This window comes from Danio rerio, chromosome 6 (genome assembly GCF_049306965.1).
Source record: "Danio rerio strain Tuebingen ecotype United States chromosome 6, GRCz12tu, whole genome shotgun sequence".
Lineage (NCBI taxonomy): Eukaryota > Metazoa > Chordata > Actinopteri > Cypriniformes > Danionidae > Danio > Danio rerio.
The window spans coordinates 50,637,788-50,657,921 of NC_133181.1; the positions used below are offsets into that span (position 1 = coordinate 50,637,788).

Sequence of the window (20,134 nt, forward strand, 5' to 3'; positions counted from 1 at the left end):
TAAAAGCTCTCTCATCCTCCATAAATAAAAATGCTGGGTTCTACACAATCGATTTGTCTAGGGACAGCATACAAAAATTAATTTATTTTATTAGTTTTTACAAATGTGGATTGGACATTAAACAATCAAGTTGTCAAAACAAAATACCTCAAGAATTTTTTTTCAGCTCATTTTAAATAAGTGTGGCAAACATATATTTTTTATTCTATTAGTTCAACAGGAAAATTATCAAGCTACGAGAATCCTTTTCTGTGCACATAAAACAAAAATAAAAATTTTATTCAACAGTTTCTTCTAATCAGAGAGCGTTCATAAGCACTGTCCAGTGGTGTATAACTGGTTTACCGTGGTTTGAGAAAGTCAATGTTCTAAAAGCGTTAAAATTTTGTTATACCATTTCTACAGTATATGCAAGTTTTTTTTTATTTTACGTGTTTTGACTAACATTTTATTTAGTTTTTGGGGCAACAGTATCTCTAGCAGAAAATGACCCTCCACATCAAAAACTACTGGTCTCTGATTCTTTAATCATCTTAAAATAAATAACTTACACATTAACATCCAAGCAGGCTCTGGACCTGAAGCAGGGGTGTTCAAAGTTGCACCTGGAGGGCCGGTGTTCTGCTGATCTTAGCTCCAACTTGCTTCAACACACCTGCCTGGAAGTTTCTATTATACCTATAAGAGCTTGATTAGCTTGTTCAGGTGTGTTTGATTAGGGTTGGAGCTAAACTCTCCTGGACACCGGCCCTCCAGGAGTGAGTGTGGACATCCCTGACCTAAAGAGTGCAGTGGCTTACTTTATATCTAAAGAAAAGAAAGATATCCAAAGATGCCCTTTCAAGTTGTAAAAAAAATCAGTGTTTTAAAACTAATAAAGACAGCAGTAGTCAACGATTTATTTAAATAATTTAGCCTGACATGTTTACTGCTCTAAAATATTATAAATGTTTCGCAAAATAAATGATAGTGTGTTAAATGGGAAGCTTTACCGCGATACTGTGAAATTGTGATATTTTTTAACTAAGGTTAATATATCATCACAAACTTATGCCAGCCCATGCCCAAAACCCACAGAATATATGCAAGTTATCTGTTTGAAATAAAGCACAGACATATTCGAGGTAAGACTTCAGAGATGCAGCCAATCACGACACATTAATGTGCGCCCTATACTGACATTGAGAAGAAACTATTGAACAAATTCGTTATTTTGCTTTATGCGCACACAAAAGGATTTTTGTGGTTCGATAATATTCCCAGAGAAACATGAGGGAGCTTTCAGATCTCTTAATTTATATTGGAACAAGATTAAGGTGAGTAATTAATAACAAAATTTTGAACTAACAATATTACTGAAGTTAGTCTGTTCATCAATTTTATTTGTCTAGTAAGTTTGAGATGACGTTTTTAAAAGGTTCTCTCAACTATTGGGAATTAAATTATTATATATAATGTGTATAATTTTATTTTAATGTTTTAGTTCATGTGAATGTACATTGCTTTATAACTAGTGTAGTCTGCAAAAAAAATTTGACAAATTGTTGATCCATAGACATCATTTTTTTATTAATTAATTTAATTATTTTGCCATTTATTTTATTTGTATGGTTGAACTATATAAGGTTAATTACTCATATATAGTAATGGAAAATTACAATTTTTGCATAGTTCCCTTTTTGGTCTTTAGAAAATATGTAACATTTATAAAATAATTACTATCATGCAAAAAAAGTGGTAATACTTTAGTGTAGGTCAAAATTGGTGCTATAAACTACTGGCTTATTACCTGCCAATTATTACGATATGTTAATTAGTGTTATAAAGTATTATCTTATTCTGCATACCTAAAACCTAAACCCAACTTCTACCTTTCTAACTATTAATCAACAGCTAATTAGTAGTTTACTAATCTAGTAGTATTTGTTAATAGTTTGTTAATATCACGAATTGTGACCTAAACTAAAGTGTTCCCAAAAGTTTTTACACATGATGAATAAAATGCATATTTATATCTAAAAAAAATGCATCAATAAAGATTTTACTTACATGTACGCCAGGTCAGCAAAAAGTTGCTAATTTTCAATTCGGGTCACAAGGGTCGATGTTCGACCTCTAAGCCTATTGCACTTGTTTTTACAGCTTGCACAGAGGATTTAGGAGTATTTACTTGAAATGTGCAAAGTTGTACATTACATAATCAGATCAGTGTTGAGGATTTTGAAGAAGTATCATTTTAACAAAGTGCTGTTTGTGTCCAATTTTGATCTGTTCCTTTTATTTAAATGTGTACAAGCTTTACATTGCCAACTTTATTAATGAACTAATCCACACAGTCTTCATTCTACATGTTAACTATGACCATATACAGTACATTACTTGACAAAGGTCTTGTTGTCTATGCCAGATGTAAGAGCAACAAATAATGACTTCTAGTTGATAATTTGAAAAAGTGGCAGAAGGTGGATTTTTCAGATGTATCATCTGTTGAACTGCATCCCAATCATCACAAATACTCTAGAAAACCTATTAGAACCCACATGGACCCAAGATTCTCACAGAAATCAGTCAAGTTTGGTGAAGGAAAAATCATGGTTTGGGGTTACATTTAGTATGGGGGTGTGCAAGAGATCTGCAGAGTGGATGGCAATATCAACAGCCTGAGGTATCAAGACATTTGTGCTGCCCATTACATTACAAACCACAGGAGAGGGCAAACTCTTCAGCAGGACAGCGCTCCTTCTCATACTTCAGCCTCCACATCAAAGTTCCTGAAAGCAAAGAAGGTCAAGGCGCTCCAGGATTGGTCAACCCAGTGACCAGACATGAACATTATTGAGGATGTCTGAGGTAAGATAAAAAAATCTTGATGAACTCTGCAAGAACGCTTTCTTTTCCATTCCAGATGACTTTATAAATAAGTTATTTGAGTCATTGCAAATATTTTGCAAAAATTACATTGAGATGTATGGATGCAGTCCTCCAAGCTCATGGAGTCATACGCAATGTTAATTATTTTTACACAGCACCATGACTTTTGATTTTATACTGTTCTGTTAAGTGTTAAGCAAAGTGAGACCTTACTGTCCTAATTAAACAATAAAAATCAAGAGATGATCACATTTTATTTTGGTAAAATCGTAATCTAGAGGCCTTTGCCTTTCAAATAAACCACTTCTTATACCAAATGATCTACTAGAAGTCACATTATTATTTGCTGTTCCTAAAACTTGGATAGGCGACAAGACTACAAGAATGTCAATGCTAATCACTGTGAAAGTACATCCAAAATATGTATTAACCAATGCTTAAAATCTCTCACCAAAACATGAGTGAAAAAAAACAACATCTTACATGTGCAACAAAAATTCCTCTTTCAGCTACATGCAAACTGGAAAAAACAATGAGTGATAAATTCTTAAATAATAAGAATCATTGTGCAGAGTTTTAAAGATCACAATATAAATCTGCAAGGACACTGGCTACATGAATAAAACTCTTTTCAAAATGTTCACAATTTAACCAGCAGATGTTGTATATAATAGTGCATCTGTCTGAGTGAATTCTTTAATGCATTGCGCCCATTCCTATCTCCATTTATTAAACCTAGCATGAGACTCTTGAGGTTCTGCTGGCATTTTGCCATTATCTATTGTTATGTTACCTAACACCAGCATGCCTCCGATCTCAACCAATCCCAAACTGATTCCAAAACAAACACTGGAACTTTTTTTTGACAGCCAGTAAGTTGGCCAGCAATTTCTGCATGCTAGTTATCAGGATTTGTTGGATTTGTTTCTTTAAAAGTCCATATATGAAGTTATTCTTTTCGTAAACGCACGATTTCCCACAAACCCTTAATTAGGTCAATATTGTGCAAAAACTGACATAACAGTAAAAGCGCTTTCAAAGGCTTTTCGCTGGTTTAATGAAATCCTTCTCAAACTGTTGGCAACTCTTCTCAAAACAAGGTGCACTATTTTTTTATGTTGACTGGTAATCTAAATAGACTCTGGATTGCTTGTTTTCAATATAAAAATATGGTCTGATTGTTTTACTACCTTGCCACTTCCTTTGTGAAATGAAAGATAACGCAGGCTTAACAGCGACTAACCTTCTGTCCTGCTATCAGCTGGAAATGTCTGGCTGATGCAATACTTAATGACTGTCTACAGTATGTGTCTTTACAGCTGTATAGACTGTGAGTGACTGTCTTGCCTATTTACTCAATACATTTGATCGTAATAGGATGACCTCAGTCGGACTCAGACCACACAGCTGCATGATTCACCAGTTTTATCAATGCAATGCCGGAAAACATATGGATTACAAGTTACCTGGATGCAATGAACCCTTCTGAGGAAGAATGAGTCATTGAAAGTTCAACTAATCAGATTTCTGAAAGAAAAAACATCAAAAGAGATATATTAGCAAGTAAATGATATGCTTAAAGACATTGATAACACTTTATAATAAGGTTGCATTAGTTGCATTTACTAATGTGAACGAACAATAAACGTTACATTATAGTATTTGTTCATGTTAGTAAATGTTAGTTATTGAAACATACAGTTGCTCATTTTTATTTCATGTTAACTCACGGTCAAGCATGTATTTGGATTTTAATAATGCATTAGTAAATGTTGAACCATGATTAATAAATGCTGTACACGTATCGTTTATACGTACTGTAGTTCATGTTAGTAAATACATTAGCTAAAACAACACATTTATTTAATTGGTGTTATTTTGTTCCAGATTACTTATTTATTTCTGAAAAAATAGTGTAAAATGGCCAGGATTTTATTCTCTAAATCAGGGGTTCTCAACTTTTGTCACTGCAGGGTCCACTTCTTTCTCTGATCAATTTTTGAGGGGCCACCTGTCTGTCATTTTCTCTAAACTGTTTGTATGAAATGCTCATTTAAACCTTTATTTATTAACAAATATTATAAGCATATGCATTTGTCAGATATCTACTATAAAAATAAGGGTAGTGCTTGGCTTTCAGGTTAATTTTTTTCTAAGTAGTAAGAATCGATGTAAGTGTTAATATAAAAAGGATTTAGGCATTAACTATGTTGAAGCCGCATGGTAATTAGCATTAGTTTCTCAAATTAGCATTAGCCAGTGTGCTATGAACATGCATGAATTACCAATAAATGATTTGCTTAGAATGTTTTTTCACATTTTCGGCTTAGTTCCTTTTTCAATCTGGGGTCTCCACAGCGGAATGAACCGCCAACTTATCCAGCATATGTTTTATGCAGCGGATTACCTTCCAGCTGCTACCCATCACTGGGAAACATCCATACCCTCTCATTCACACACGCACACTACGGCCAATTTAGCTTACCCAATTCACCTATAGTGCATGTGTTTGGACTGTGGGGAAAACCAGAGCACCTGGAGGAAACCCACATGAACACGGGGAGAACATACAAACTCCACACAGAAATGCCAACTGAGCCAGCTGAGTTGCAGAAGCGATCATGAGGCTATTTTTGCGCAGAGTTTGAAGTAATCAACCAGAGAACAGGAGAAAGCGTATTACTTCGATCATAATTAAATCCAAAAATGATATGGTGAGTTAATTTTACTCTCACGGCCCACCTGCAGGACCGCTGAGGCCCACTAGTGGGACGCGGCCCACCAGTTGAGAATCCCTGCTCTAAATGTCTGATAAAATATGTGGCTGGTTGCTTTGTGTTAACTTTAGAAAATATTTTAACATTTCTAAACTATTCATAAAATGTGGCACTGTCAATAGGTTAAAAGGTTAATTATTTCTGGATGATTATTCATAGCAAAAATGGCTAAATATTCATGTCAAAAACAGTTAAATTTCACCATTAAAGGACAATTAAATATTTACAATAATTTACCACTTTTGTCTTTAAAAAATCTAACAATACAAACATATATTTGTATACTTCATATTTACACTGCTATTAATACACTGGGTTTAAACATTGCATTTGTGTAAGGACAACATGAAGGAATAAAGTTAACTTAATAGGTTTTACAAATTTAAGTGGATAAAACATAAAACGTTAAGTTGAACATTAAGTTTTTCCCCCCAAAAAAAACTAAAGCATTTGTTGTTTTGTCTTGTCTTGTTGATATGATTATACGCGTTACTACGGAGACATGTTAATAAGCAGTTGTCAATCAATTCGGAGCGGGAAAACCGCACTCCAAAATCCAAATCCTACCTATTTTAACATCAGAAAATTTAAAAAGATAGACTTACTGTCTTCATATCACCCATATGACTGTGGACACACTATACCTGCACAGTTCTGTCCTATAGGTGCACTTTAATGTCTATTAGCTTTTATTTTTGATGTTTCTGTTTAAATATTAGTCATTTTGTCTTTTTAGGTCTTTAAAATATTTTAATTTTGAATCTATTTTTTTAACTAAAATTAAGTTTTTTCTTCCTCTCGAGTAATAATATTTCAACATACCCTCATTAATTCATATTAATAACCAGCTGACAGCTGTCACAGCAGACATTTGGTAACCGACCAATGAGGATGTTAAGTTTGTGTTGGTGTAAACAGCAGCCTAGCAACAAAGCGTTTGGAGGAAATACAAAAGCTGATGCACGTCTGGAGCAAACAGGGCCTGAATTGTTAATGCCAGTCCAGGTTGTCTAGCAGAAGGTGATCACGGGTCACTACAGTATATCAACTGCCCTGTGTGTTTGTCTATTAAGAACTTAATGTTATCTACACAGTTATCTAATGTTAACTGATGTCTGTCATCAAAGAGCTTCTTCAGTATGATTATGCCATATATTGTTGATCATTATTCAGACTGGTAATCCAATGATTTTCAATCTTTTAAGACCCCGAGGGCACACTGATTGATTAAGAGGGGTTTACCGGCAGCATTTAATCTCACAGTAATTAAAAGGGGCATTGAAGGGGGACTATTGTAAACATGCAGCCCTTAATAGATCTTCCCAGGCGTTCTTTGCAACAAACAGCCATTTTGTTTGGGTAACGTGCCATTTTTCTTGGCTCCAACTTGAACATTTAATTCTGTATTTAATTCATTTCATTCTGGATTGAAACTTCATCTCCATGGAGCACCATCAGAGTGTCTGTGGATTGCTTTAGATTTCGTGGTAAAACGCGGTGGTACTGGATTTATTTGTGGTTAAATAAGTCAATAAAAATGGGTAGTGTGTAGAGAGCTGTAACTTTTTCTTGGCTGAGCTACTAAAAAGATTCATCTCACCTGACATTAAATAGGTAGATGCCACCATCTTGAAATGTAGCTTTTTTACGATGTATATTTGTGCTGGCTGATGAGGTTGTAAATAGTTTTTATAGTGTCTGAAAGCAGAGAGGTGAGGATATATAGAGACCAACAAACACAGTGCTGCACACAAATGAACCAAAAAAAGGGGAAATTTCCAAATCCCTAATTTATCTTATACGAAAAACATGTAAACTTCTGATAAAATAAGCTAAATATTTAAATAAATATGTATAAATGTATTATAAACATATATTTGGTCATACACACACAATGAGTTAAGATTGGTAAGAAGACAATTCTAAAATATGTAATATAAAGCATGTATATATTCTTATTAATATATTTACTATTCTTAAAAACTGATATTTAATTTTTTTTTACTTTTTTTCATTTTATTCTATAAAATCTAGTGCTGGCAAAGATTAATCGCATCCAATAAAAGTTTGTTTTAAGATGATATATGTGTGTGTAGCGTGAATGTTTATTATGTGTAGATAAATACACACACGCATGCATGTGTTTGAGAAAATGTTATATACAGTTGAAGACAAAATTTTTCTTTTTAAAATATTTCTCAAATAATGTTTAGCAAGGCAGTTTTCACAGTATGTCTGATAATATTTGTTCTTCTCGAGAAAGTCTTATTTGTTTTATTTCAGCTTAAAGCAGTTTTTAATTTTTAAAAAACATTTAAGGTCAATGTTATTAGCCCCTTTAAGCTATATATTTTTCAATTTTCTGCAAAACAAACCATCGTTATACAATTACTTGCCTAATTTCCCTAACCTGCCTAGTTAACCTAATTAGTTAAGCCTTTAAAAGTCACTTTAAGCTGTATAGAAGTGTCTTAAAAATATCTTGTAAAATGTTATGTACTGTCAACACGGCAAATATAAAATAAATCAATTGTTAGAGATGAGGTATTAAAAATATTATGTTTAGAAATGCGTTGAAAAATTTTTCTCTTCGTTAAACAGAAATTGGGGAAAAAAATAATCAGGGGGCGAATAATTCAGGGGGGCTAATAATTCTGATTTCAACACTCTCTCTACATACTGCTGTATATATATATATATATATATATATATATATATATATATATATATAAATAAATAAATATATATATATATATATATATATATATATATATATATATATATATATATATAATTACAACTGATATTAAAAAAATATATATTTTATTATATATATTTTATTCTACAGTACTGGCAAAGATTAATCTTAATTAATTCAAAATAAAAGTTAGTTTTGACATAATATATATGTGTGTGTAGTGTGAATATTTATTACGTGTAGATAAATACACACATGCATGCATGTATTTGAGAAAATGTTTATTTATATATAGATCCAAAATATATGTATATATAACAAATTGTAAATAAATTTACATAAGTATGCAAAAATATACTATATTGTATTATTTTTTTGTTCAGTATGTGTGTATTCCATATACATAATAACAATACCTTACATAATACACACACATACTGTATCGTATATTAAAACAAACTTTTAATTTTGATGTGATTAATCGTGACTAATCTTTGCCCAGCACTAATAAATTCACAAGAGCAATAATTGTAAAATAATAATAAAAACACTATTTTTTATTTTTTTATTATATTTTAAATGATAAAAAACTATAACAAAATAAATCAAACAAACAAAAAAATGTTTGAAAATAGTTGAAGACCAAATTAATACCTTTTTAAAAATATTTCCCAAATTATGTTCAACAGAGCAAGGATTTTTTTTCCAGTATTTCCTATTATATTTTTTTCTTCTATTTTTTTTTTTATTTCGGCTAGAATGAAATCGGTTTTTAATTTTTTTTTTTTTTAATTTAAGGTCAATATTATTGACTAACGTTATACAATGACTTGCCTAGTTACTTTAACTTTAACCTAATTAACCTAGTTAAGCCTTTAAATGTCCCTTTAAGCTGTATACTAGTACCTTGAAAAGTATCTAGTAAAAATTATGTACTGTCATGATGGCAAAGATAAAAGAAATCAGTTATTCTAATAATTCAGGAGGGCTAATAACTCTAACTACAACTGTATATCTTACCGCCCCCAGTCATTTGATCAGTGCCATATACTATTCAAAGGAGGATAATCTTTTTGGCCTTTAATGACTTAAATAAAACCGAATCAGCAAAATTAATGAAGAAATCGTATGCGACCACTGAAGCTAGTCATGCACATCGCCTCTGGCATTCATTATGGCCAATTACGCATCTGCCACTCCCGCAACTGGGCACAATATAAAAACAGGCTGTCGGTCAGAGTTTAGCCAGAGAGCTTTTTAAACCAACCGAGCATCAGAGACTCCGTTCAACCTGTTTTTCTTAAAGCACACATAGACTAAACAAACATAAAGAATAGCCATAATTCCCATTCAGTCCAGTGAGAATTTGAATTCCCCGTCCAGTCTATATGGTTTGTGCATATTTCACAAGCCCTGTCCAATTCACTAATGGATGAACGTTTTCATCACAACAGTTTGACAGAGTAAAATCCACACTAAATGGACACTTTGGACAAGTGCAGAACGAATGGTGAGCATTTATAAGCTTTCATTACGATTATTATTACCATTCCACTAGTAAACAGAATGCTTTTGTGACATGTTTTGAAAATCAGACAAATATAGGTCGGGTTTATGACTGCAGATTAGTCTGTTGTTATACAGGAAGAGACATATATTACTATTTGAGTCATACAGTGAGACCTTCTGTGGAAAGTTGGTGTTTGGATGCATGTGAGTGTTTGTGTTTGCAATCAGGATGAGACTGGTTTAGATTTACAAGCGCGTGAGGCTGATGTGTAGCGTTTGTGTGCCATCTATCACATCACTCTTCTTCTGTTACAGGCCTACTGGTCCTGCTGACTAACTACAGACCAGCCTTTCAGACTTAAATCTGCTGGCATGAAAGAGAAGATGGACCATGCAGAGATGCGGGCTGCTGATGAATAATGCGCAAGAATGTTTTGGGTCAAATTTTAACTTAGAGTATAAGAGAAAGTCTATAGATTAGGTGGCTGATCTGTGTGTTTACAATACAAAATATCACACACACACAAATAATATGTATTTGTTTTGGACAAATGTTATCCACTGATTTTTCATTTTTTCTTTATTCATTGATTTTTTTTCTTGGTTTAGTCCCTTTATTAATTTGGGGTCGCCACAGCGGAATGAACCGCCAACTTATCCAGCATATGTTTTGCATAGCGGATGCACTTCCAACTGCAACCTATCACTGGAAACACCCGTAAACACTCATTCACACACATACACTACAGATAATTTAGCTTACCCAATTCAGCTATAGCCCATGTCTTTGGACTTGTAAAGGAATACTGGAGCACCCGAAGGAAACCCATGCAAACACGGGGAGAAGATTCAAACTTCACACAGAAATGCCAACTGACCCAGCCAGAGCCGGGGCTTGAACCAGCGAACTTCTACACCACCGCACTGCCCTTTTATTTTCTTCATATATACTCATACACTCACCAGCCACTTTATTAGGTACACCTGTTCAACTGCTCATTAACACAAATTTCTAAGCAGCCAATCACAAGGCAGAAACTCATGCATTTAGAGATGTAGACATGGTCAAAACGTTCTGCTGCAGTTTAAGCCGAGCATCAGAATGGGGAAGTAAGGTGATTTAAGTGACTTTGATTGTGGCATGGTTGTTGGTGCCAGACGGGCTGGTCTGAGTATTTCAGAAACTGCTGATCCACTGGGATTTTCACACACAACTAACAAATATTATCATATGATAAAATAAATACAAAAATCTAATAATAATCATTAGTTTTAAACCAAAGTTAAAAGATGTTATTTCAATGTACAATAATGACAATATAATGATCAAAATGCAGATTAATTATAAGCTAGCATGTGAAATAAATAACATTAATAAATGCATAAATTAACATTCTTTTAAAAATTATCATTACATTTATTTTTACATCATTTATTAACCTTCTTATCAATGATTAATAAAATGCTAGTTGTTAAATGTTAGTTTAATGGATAATTTGAGTCATTCATTTTCCTTCGGCCTAGTCCCTTTATTTATCAGGGGTCGCCAAAGCAGAATGAACCGCCAGCTTATCCAGCATATGTTTTACACAGCGGATGCCCTTCCAGCTGCAACCCAGCACTGGGAAACAAGCAAAAATATCAATATATATTACCTAAAAATAAAACATTTAATGATAAACTATCATCATTAGTTTTAAGCAGAATTTTAAAATGAAATTTCCTTGCTCAATAATGACATATAATGATCAAAATGTAGATTACTTAACTTTTTCTTTAATAAAATTACATGCACAATAATTCAATGATATAAAAAAGTAAATAAGCATTAATTAAGAAAAAATTAACAATACAATTATTTTTATAGCATTTTTTACCCTTAACTGTAAATATCAATGTTTAATCAAATGCACGCTCATGTTAGTTCAATAGACATGAATTAATATCGACATATAAAACTTTTTGTTAAACCTTTTCATGATTTTAACATATTATACAATAACTAAAAATAAAACACAGTTCATAGTTACAGTAGTTCTTATTAACTAGTTAGCAGTCTTATTCTAATAAGTCTTCTTCAAAATCATCTAAATGTAATTGTTTTTCTTTTATTGCTGGTTGTTTTAGCTCTTGCCATTTAAATCCACTTCTTCTTTTGCTTGAGTCTGACTCTTCTTTGTCTTTTATAATCGGTCACATGCTCACCAGCACTCTTTCTTTCTCTACCTAAACCTAATCCACATCAGTGAGGAAGTAAATACGCTCTCGCTGACACATACACGCCCTGCTAGCCAAAGCCGCTGGATGTGTGCGTGTCTGCTCGCATGTACGTTTGCCATCTGACGGCATGGCGCGGCACGTCCCTCCTCTGCCATCTCACATCTATTTGCTTAAACAGGAATTCAGAAGTGCAAACTATGAGCTGTTATTACTGTTGATCCTGCCTTGTGGAGATGGAAAAATTTAATGGGTCTCACTCAAAATCAGCTGAATGGAAAAAGTGACGATCCATGATGGCATCACATATTGTATTTCTATAGTAATCTAAGTTAAAAACTCTCCTGTTTTACAAAGCTTTTAACAAATGAACTGGGTTTTATTTCAGATTTGACTGGCTTTCAAACAGGTAAAAGTTTTTTTTTTCTTTTATTCTTTGTATTTTTTATGGCTTACTCTTGTTTGTGGTTTTTAGTTTTTGTAAAGCACATTGGTCTACTTGGGTTGTTAATTGTACTATATAAATAAACTATCATTGTTTCTTAAACTTTTCATTTTGATATTGTAAACTAAAATGGCTTTGGTTTCTGAACAAATGAAGATGTGCAAGTGAAGTCTGCTGTAAGTTCTGCAGTGTTAGGGGTAACTCATTACAAGAAACGCGAGTTATGTAATAATATTACTTTTCTAAGTAAAGTAACTCATTACTTTCACAAATTAAGTCACAAAAATTAAAAATACAAATATTGTTGAATAATATTTGAGTTACTTAAAAATGTAATGTAAATTACATTACATTACATGATAAATGTAAATTACATTTTGGGCTCCATCATACACCCAGTGCAATAAGGAGCAAGAGGTGTTTACTGCGACATATTGCTTCTTTCAAACCAGCGCAACCCTACTTTTCCCATTTTCCGACATGTTGTTAAAAGGTTCAAGAATCCCTTGAGTACTTTTTTGTGATTTTAACAAATTTGTGTGTTGAGCAACAGTTAAGACAATGTTAGCACCTGTTAGCTTTAATTTGGGGGAAAACTGGATAATTTTGAGCTTTTGTAAGCTAATATGTCAGCTAATTGCATCTTCCGGGTTTAAAATGATTTTTGGGGAGGAATCAAAATTGGTGACATAGCACAAAACTGCAAGTGAAGTAATGACGTGTTGTTTTTTCATTATTATTCATAGCGGAGATTTCTTATCCTATGAGAAGAGTCTGCTAATTATTCATCATTGCACATGCTTTCCAAAGGCAAGACAGTCACAGACCTGCCAGTGCCAAGCTGTGAGACCCTATGTTGATGACTGGGTGAAACCGCGTCCACAGACCCACAGCACACAGTATTTAGCCGTTCATGAATGGTCTTTAGTGTTTGTTTTCATGATCCACGGGGTTTGTTCAACCTAAGCTCATTCTGAAAACGTAGTCCTGCGGACGTCTCTGGAGACGTCGGAATACGTCCTGGCAGGTACGTACGGCCGCGTTTATTTTTTTCAAGCGAACTTTCCATGATCCACGGGGTTTGTTGGGTTTGTTGCATGTTTTTCCCTGCAATCCTGTCAGGGCCGATACAGCAAAGCTGTTTGTGTGCAGCAAGCATTTTTGTCGGGAGAGCAGTACGAGAATTGGAAAATGGCGGACTTTTGTCACTTGATTTCGTACACATTTAGACACATCGCCGTGCTGCTGTGTTCATCTAAATTCTCCAGATTATCAGCAGGGTTAGTGGTTGAAATAGGCAGGGCAAGAGACCTGCTGCACTGAGTCAGCATTCAGACCTGCGGATTGGGGGAAAAGTCCTCATTTGTAGTGTTTATATGAACACGATTATCTTTATAACGACATAAGTTGTGTGTATATGAAATTACGAATAACAAATGAAGCAGGGCATTAAATTACTGTTTATTTCTTTGCATTTTAACAATGTAAACTATAAAATCATGCGTCTTCTCACGGTTTGTGTCTCATTTTGTAAGCCAAGGTACAACAGTTGTTCGCTCCCCTCCTTCTTCTCTGCTCTGCTGGCCACTTCCACTCCTGCCTCTGATCGCAGAGTTTTCTCATTATTTCAAACAAATCGAAGGATAAAAGGAAAAGAAAAGGAAAAAGGGATTGTACTTCACTAAGACAAGAAGTACAAAAGCAGCAAACGCATTGCTTTAAACTGTCATTAATCTGTATACAGAGTAAAGCACTGGGGTCAGGAATTTGTTAGACTATAACCTAAATTATTATTTTTGATACATTTTTTAAAGCAAGACAAGGCCTAGGTTATATTGTGTGTTGTTAATTGCATCTAACAACAAATTCTGAAAGAGGTCAAGCCTCATGCCCGGTAAGAATAAGTAACATAAAAGTAACCTAATATATTACTTAGCATAACTAAGTAACACAACTAGTTACTTTTTAACTCCATATTGTAATGCATTACTTTCAAAAGTAGCTTTCCACAAAACTGTCCGTGTCTATTGAAGGTAGTAGCTCATAAAATAATATATTCAAATGGACATGAAAATTATGTCATCATTTACTCACCTTGATGTCATACTTTTATGGGTTTATTTCTTCTATTCAACACATGGAGTTGATTCTGGTGTGGTTTATTTCCCCCAATGCAGTTTCCTGACGTTTTTTAGGCTTAAAAAAAGACACAAATATACAATGAAAGCATTTATCAGAGCAGAATACAGTAGTTGAATTTAGCTTCAAAGAAAAATATATTTGTATAGCAGATGGAGAATGAAAATTTGTAAATAAAATACAAAGTTACAACAATAGTTTTTAAAATTACTCTTATTAAAATATGTTTTTGTTGTCACTAAGTTATTTATATATTTGAATTTGTGTCCAGATATTTGGTGACCCATTTTAAAATAGTAAAAAGTTTACAGAAATGAAAAAGACAACAACAAAAAAACAGTTCTGAGTATGTTGGAATATTGGTTTTCAAGCTTTTCTAAAATGTAATAGGCAGCTAAAAAGAATAACAAACTTAAATAAAATATCAAATTAAATGCAAATTAAATCAGAGATCCCATGCTTTCAAAAACAGCAGATTCAAGGACTTTTGAAAAACACAATTAGTTTTAAATCAAGCCCCTTTGAAATTCATACCCCAGCATATGTAGCACCATGAAGGTCCTTTGTACTTAACTTTTCGCTTACACTTTAATCTTTAATAGACATAATGAGTTATTTTTCATTTTTCCAAATTTGTCCATTTAAAAAAAATCATGTTTAAAGATCTTAAATTTGTTGTATTAAATATTGGTAATATATAAATATGGTTCCTGAAATTTTGATCAATTTGTGCATTATTTGTCAGTGTTATTGTACACGATTTAAATGTAACACTTGTTTGTTTTTTGACAACTGAGTACAATTGTTAAAATAAAACCATAAACTAATTTAATTTCAAATTTAATTCAAACACTTTCAAGGACATATGTTTGTTTTTAAGTACTTTCCAGGTCTTGAATCCATGTGTCTGAAATTCAAGTACTTTCAAGAAGCGTGGGAACCCTGTAAATGCAAATGAAATAAAATGATTTCTTCTTTCTTCTTTTTTTGTTGTTGTTAAATTTGTTCCTGATATTTAGGTTAATCGCTCAGATTGTTTGCATTAACCATCTTCCAGTGATCTACATCAAGGTCATGTAAGGCCACAGTTACACTTTCGCAAGTGAAAACAAGAACCACCAGAGCGCCACAGCGGAAATGTGCAGCAGTTTCTGTAAAATTGTCTGTCAGACTGTGCTGGCAAAAACCGCCTGCTGCTGCAGCTAAAAAAGTAGAACCACCGGCTAACAAGTAAATTCACTAGTAGGAGGAGGATCGGGCTTTCCCTTACAATCACACAGACACACACACATAAAAAAAAGCAAGCCACCACATCGCACATGCAGAACAGCGGCCAAGCGACTAAACCAAAAACCCCATGAACATTTTGACAGCATTCAATGAGTGTTTATTGGTGCTTCCAGAAGCTTAGAGAGTGAATGGTTTAATAAATGTATTTATCTCTTACAGTTTAATTGAGTTAGCACATTCAGTCAAACACAGCAAGAGCTTGTGATATCTGACACTTATTAGCAGAAGACTTTTTAATACTAGCTCATTATTGGCAAGTTCAAGCGACACGATTTCATCTTTGGCCAAACTCTCCTCACTCTTTGTTAAGTAGCACACTGGCATTTTTGTTCAGAAAGTAAACTGGTGCCAACTCGTTGGTGCAGAGGGACTGGTTCCACAGGAACAGCAAGATCTCTTTCTCACCAATGTGAAGTGCCAAGTACTGCGTTAACTCACCATTTAACTCAATTAATTTTTTTACCAAATTAATTTTTCATATAAAAAAAAAAACACAATATTTTGTTAAAATAACTACAATAGCTATAATAATACATATAATGGCATTTTTTATTAGATTAGAAATATATACTTTCTTTAAAACTGAAATATATTCAAGTGAAAAAAAATTATGCAGGTCAAATAAGTAAAAAACATTGTTAAAACGTTTTAATGATTTTGCAAAAACCTAAATACATTCATTCATTCATTTATTCATCAATTTTCTTGTTGGCTTAGTCCCTTTAACTAAATACATACTGAAGTAAATATTAAAACAAGTCGCTAAAATGGTTTGATTTTTGTTTAAAAATATGTTGTTAAAAAAGTGTATGTAACTGGGAATGTATGGGTGTTTCTCAGTGATGGGTTGCAGCTAGAAGGGCATTCACTGTGTAAAACATATGCTGGATAACACATACCGCCAACTTATTCAGCATATGATGCCCTTCCAGCTGCAACTCATCACTGGGTAACACCCATACACTCCCATTCACACACATACACTACAGACAATTTAGCTGACCCAGTTCACCTATGGCGCATGTTTTTAAAAATGATTTTAAAATGAAACAGTACACACTGCAAAATGTCACCAAAATAATTTGTGTAACAATTTTTTAAAAATGTGAATTTTACTATGATAAAAATATATCATGAAAAAAAATACCACAAAATAAAAAAAATGAAAAAATGAAATATACCTTCCGTGTGGCATATTAGCACTATAAACAAATAAAAGCTCACCCTGAGAAATATTTGCTATAGTAAAAAAAAAACACTCGAATAATGGTTAGTTAAAGTATTAACTGACATTAGGTTTGAATAATCTTGTAAAGAATTTATTAATCATAATTTAACATCAACTTTGGATTAAAATCCAAAGTTGTGTTTGTTAACATTAGTTAATGCACTGTTAGTTAACATGAACTAACCTTATTTAACTTAACAGGTACCTATTTTAACTCTTTTTCAAGATTTAAGATAAGCCTTTTGTGTCTCCAGAAAAGTTTCAGCTCAAAAACACCCATCAGATTATTTATTATACCTTTTTAAATCTGAGAAATGTGAGCTGTTAGGACATTACAGCTCTTTTTGTTGCCTGTGCCTTTAATGCGAATGAGCTTGTTCTCTCTGCTCACCGTTCCCACATGTGTGTCAGACCCGTAGCCTTCACGTAGATAAACAGCACAGTGACAGATAAGAATGAAGCAGATCTCCCTTACTATAGTAAGAACTTTCCCAACGGTTATTTGTTAGATTTGTTGTGGAGTTAAATTGAGCCTTTCTGCAATATTGAGTCGTGTGTGATGTCATTATAAAGTTTGCTCATGTGTACACAGACACACACACATTTAGCTTTGCACTGTTTTTGCATGACAAATGTGACAAGATACGTGTTTATATCCACTACTGTATGGACATCCGTTGTGTTAATGCACAAAATAACCCTGTTTTAAGTCCAGAAACCGGGTTTAAAGTGTCTTTTTTTAGAATTGTACTTACACTACGCTGTGGTGATGACTTATATAGGGATTTTACTGTCCTTGTTACAAACATGCGCTGTTTTAAAAACGTTTTAAACTTGTAAAACTCATTCTTGATCACATTTGATGATGATAGATGATCACAGCAAGCTCAACAGATCTTTTGATCCTGGTTGCTTTGCACACGTCCTGTTTTGTTGATATGATTATATGCGTCACTACGAAGACATGCTAATGCGCACCTGTCAATCAATTCAGTGGGCAGGAAAACCGCACTCCTATACGTCATGTTGCAGTCGGCCTCAAAATGGGAGGGGTTTGGATCCTATTTTAATATCAGGAAATAAAAAAAGAGGCCTAACATCTTTGTATGACACCAATATGAGTGTGGACACACTATACCTACAAACAGCTCTGTCCAAACAACTTACAAAGATGATTTTCACCATAGGTGCCTATTACACAACATTAACAAACATTAATACAAACTGTAATAAATGTATTACTAATCGTTTACTTATGTTAGTAACCATTGACTAACATTAGCTAAAGGACTATTATTTTAAAGTGTTACCATATACAAGTTCAGTAAAATAACTAAAAGGATGGCGATTAGTTTTGTTATTGTCCATTTTTTGGCAATGTCTACAATTCCCTACAATGTAAATTCACCCTAAAACATCTCATAGTGTGAAAAAAGCAAAAAGATCCACGTGAATTCCAATCCCCACATAGGAAAAAGCCTTTTCAAATCGTCATGCGAAGCAACAAACAGGCTCTTTTGAAGAAGATTCATGGCCATTGAGGGAACAGGAACGGCCTGCTCATGTCAGACTAAATATCCTGATTGCAAAGGTCACAAGTCAGACGCGTAACTATAGACAAATAAACCAGAAACAATGAGAGAGGAATACTGACAATCTCTGTGTAAATATACAATCTCAGTGACAAATCCAATTCAAAGTGGCGTCTACAGTATTGCTGCCTTTGAGAGAGACTTCCTTGGAAATAGGAAGGAAAAATGATTTAACGATAATGTATTTATTCCAGTCGTTACATTTGACTCATTAGGTGACTGGAACTAGCTAACTACCATGAATAAGCTTACAAAAAAAGAAGCATACTTTAAGGTGACTGTAAAACTATAGAGACTATTTTGAGGGATGTAAACAAAAACAATGGTCCCAATGTATTTCCTGTTTTACATTTTTAATTTCTATAGCTTCTGAGAATCCAAAAAGAGCCACATATTGATAAGTAATGTAATGATAGCTGATTTAACATTAAAGGTGCAGTAGGTGATTGTCTTCAGGAACATTTGTTGTTGTGCTGGTTAAAAGTCTCTTCACATTCTCATAGTTATGATTCAAGTAAATGATCTAAATGTATTTATATGTATTTTTATATTTTCGGTAAGCCATAAAATTTAAAAATGTTCATCCAATTAAATAGAGTCGGGCTGACACCCTCATCATTTTGATAAGTAGACCAAACTGTCTGTCAGCAAATGCAGATTTGAACAACTGCGCAGTCGATTGTACACAGCTCCGCCGACCGCTGTTTGTGCATAGACGTGCTGTATGTTCGCGCGTGCTCTTGGCAAAAACATGCTGAATCAAAACTTTTTAAAAACCTCAATCAAAATTGGAGCTCCCTTTGCACGCTGGAGAAAGGATGATGGCTGAAGGATTTCTCTTAGACAGGTAATGTTTTGTTTTAAAACTATTTTAGCTTCACGCAAAGCTGATGTAACGTTGGATGTTGTTTTTACAAATGGGTTATATCTTCACAGAAGTGTTGTGCAGCCACTAAAATCTTCCAGTGAAAGATTGATAAGACTATTTTCAATTTCATAAGGGACCTTTTACAGCATCGATAATGTAGACTTTAACTACACAACTATATAACACAACTATAGCGCTATTCAGCCTAGTCTCTAAATATCTAAATATTCGTCTGAAATAGCATGTCAGTTTAGCTTAGTAATGAGTGTAATTCCTGCACGCCGCCGGATAAGCACTAGTCGCTTTTAACACATAAGAGAGGGTTCTTTTGCTTTCATCTTTAAGGTGCACGTGCTCCTGTTTCAGGAGGCGTGGCTCTGGACGGCAAGGGAGGGACTGTGATTCAAAGATTTATGCTAAGCTGTTAGCATTGTGGAAGATCACCTACTGCACCTTTAAGTTATGATTGAATTGCCTCTTTTTACAGTTAGGAAATTGTT

The 20,134-nt window shown here is 33.6% G+C and overlaps 1 long non-coding RNA gene across 1 annotated transcript in view; it reads right to left on the minus strand.

The window, feature by feature from the left end:
* Positions 1-20,134, minus strand: part of LOC141386355 (uncharacterized) — a 38,285-nt gene that overhangs the window by 7,251 nt on the left and 10,900 nt on the right. The window contains exons 3-4 of the long non-coding RNA XR_012408205.1: positions 14,612-14,713; positions 4,338-4,398 (exon numbers count right to left, since the gene is read on the minus strand). This is a non-coding gene — a long non-coding RNA (uncharacterized lncRNA). The remainder of the gene's footprint in view (positions 1-4,337; positions 4,399-14,611; positions 14,714-20,134) is intronic.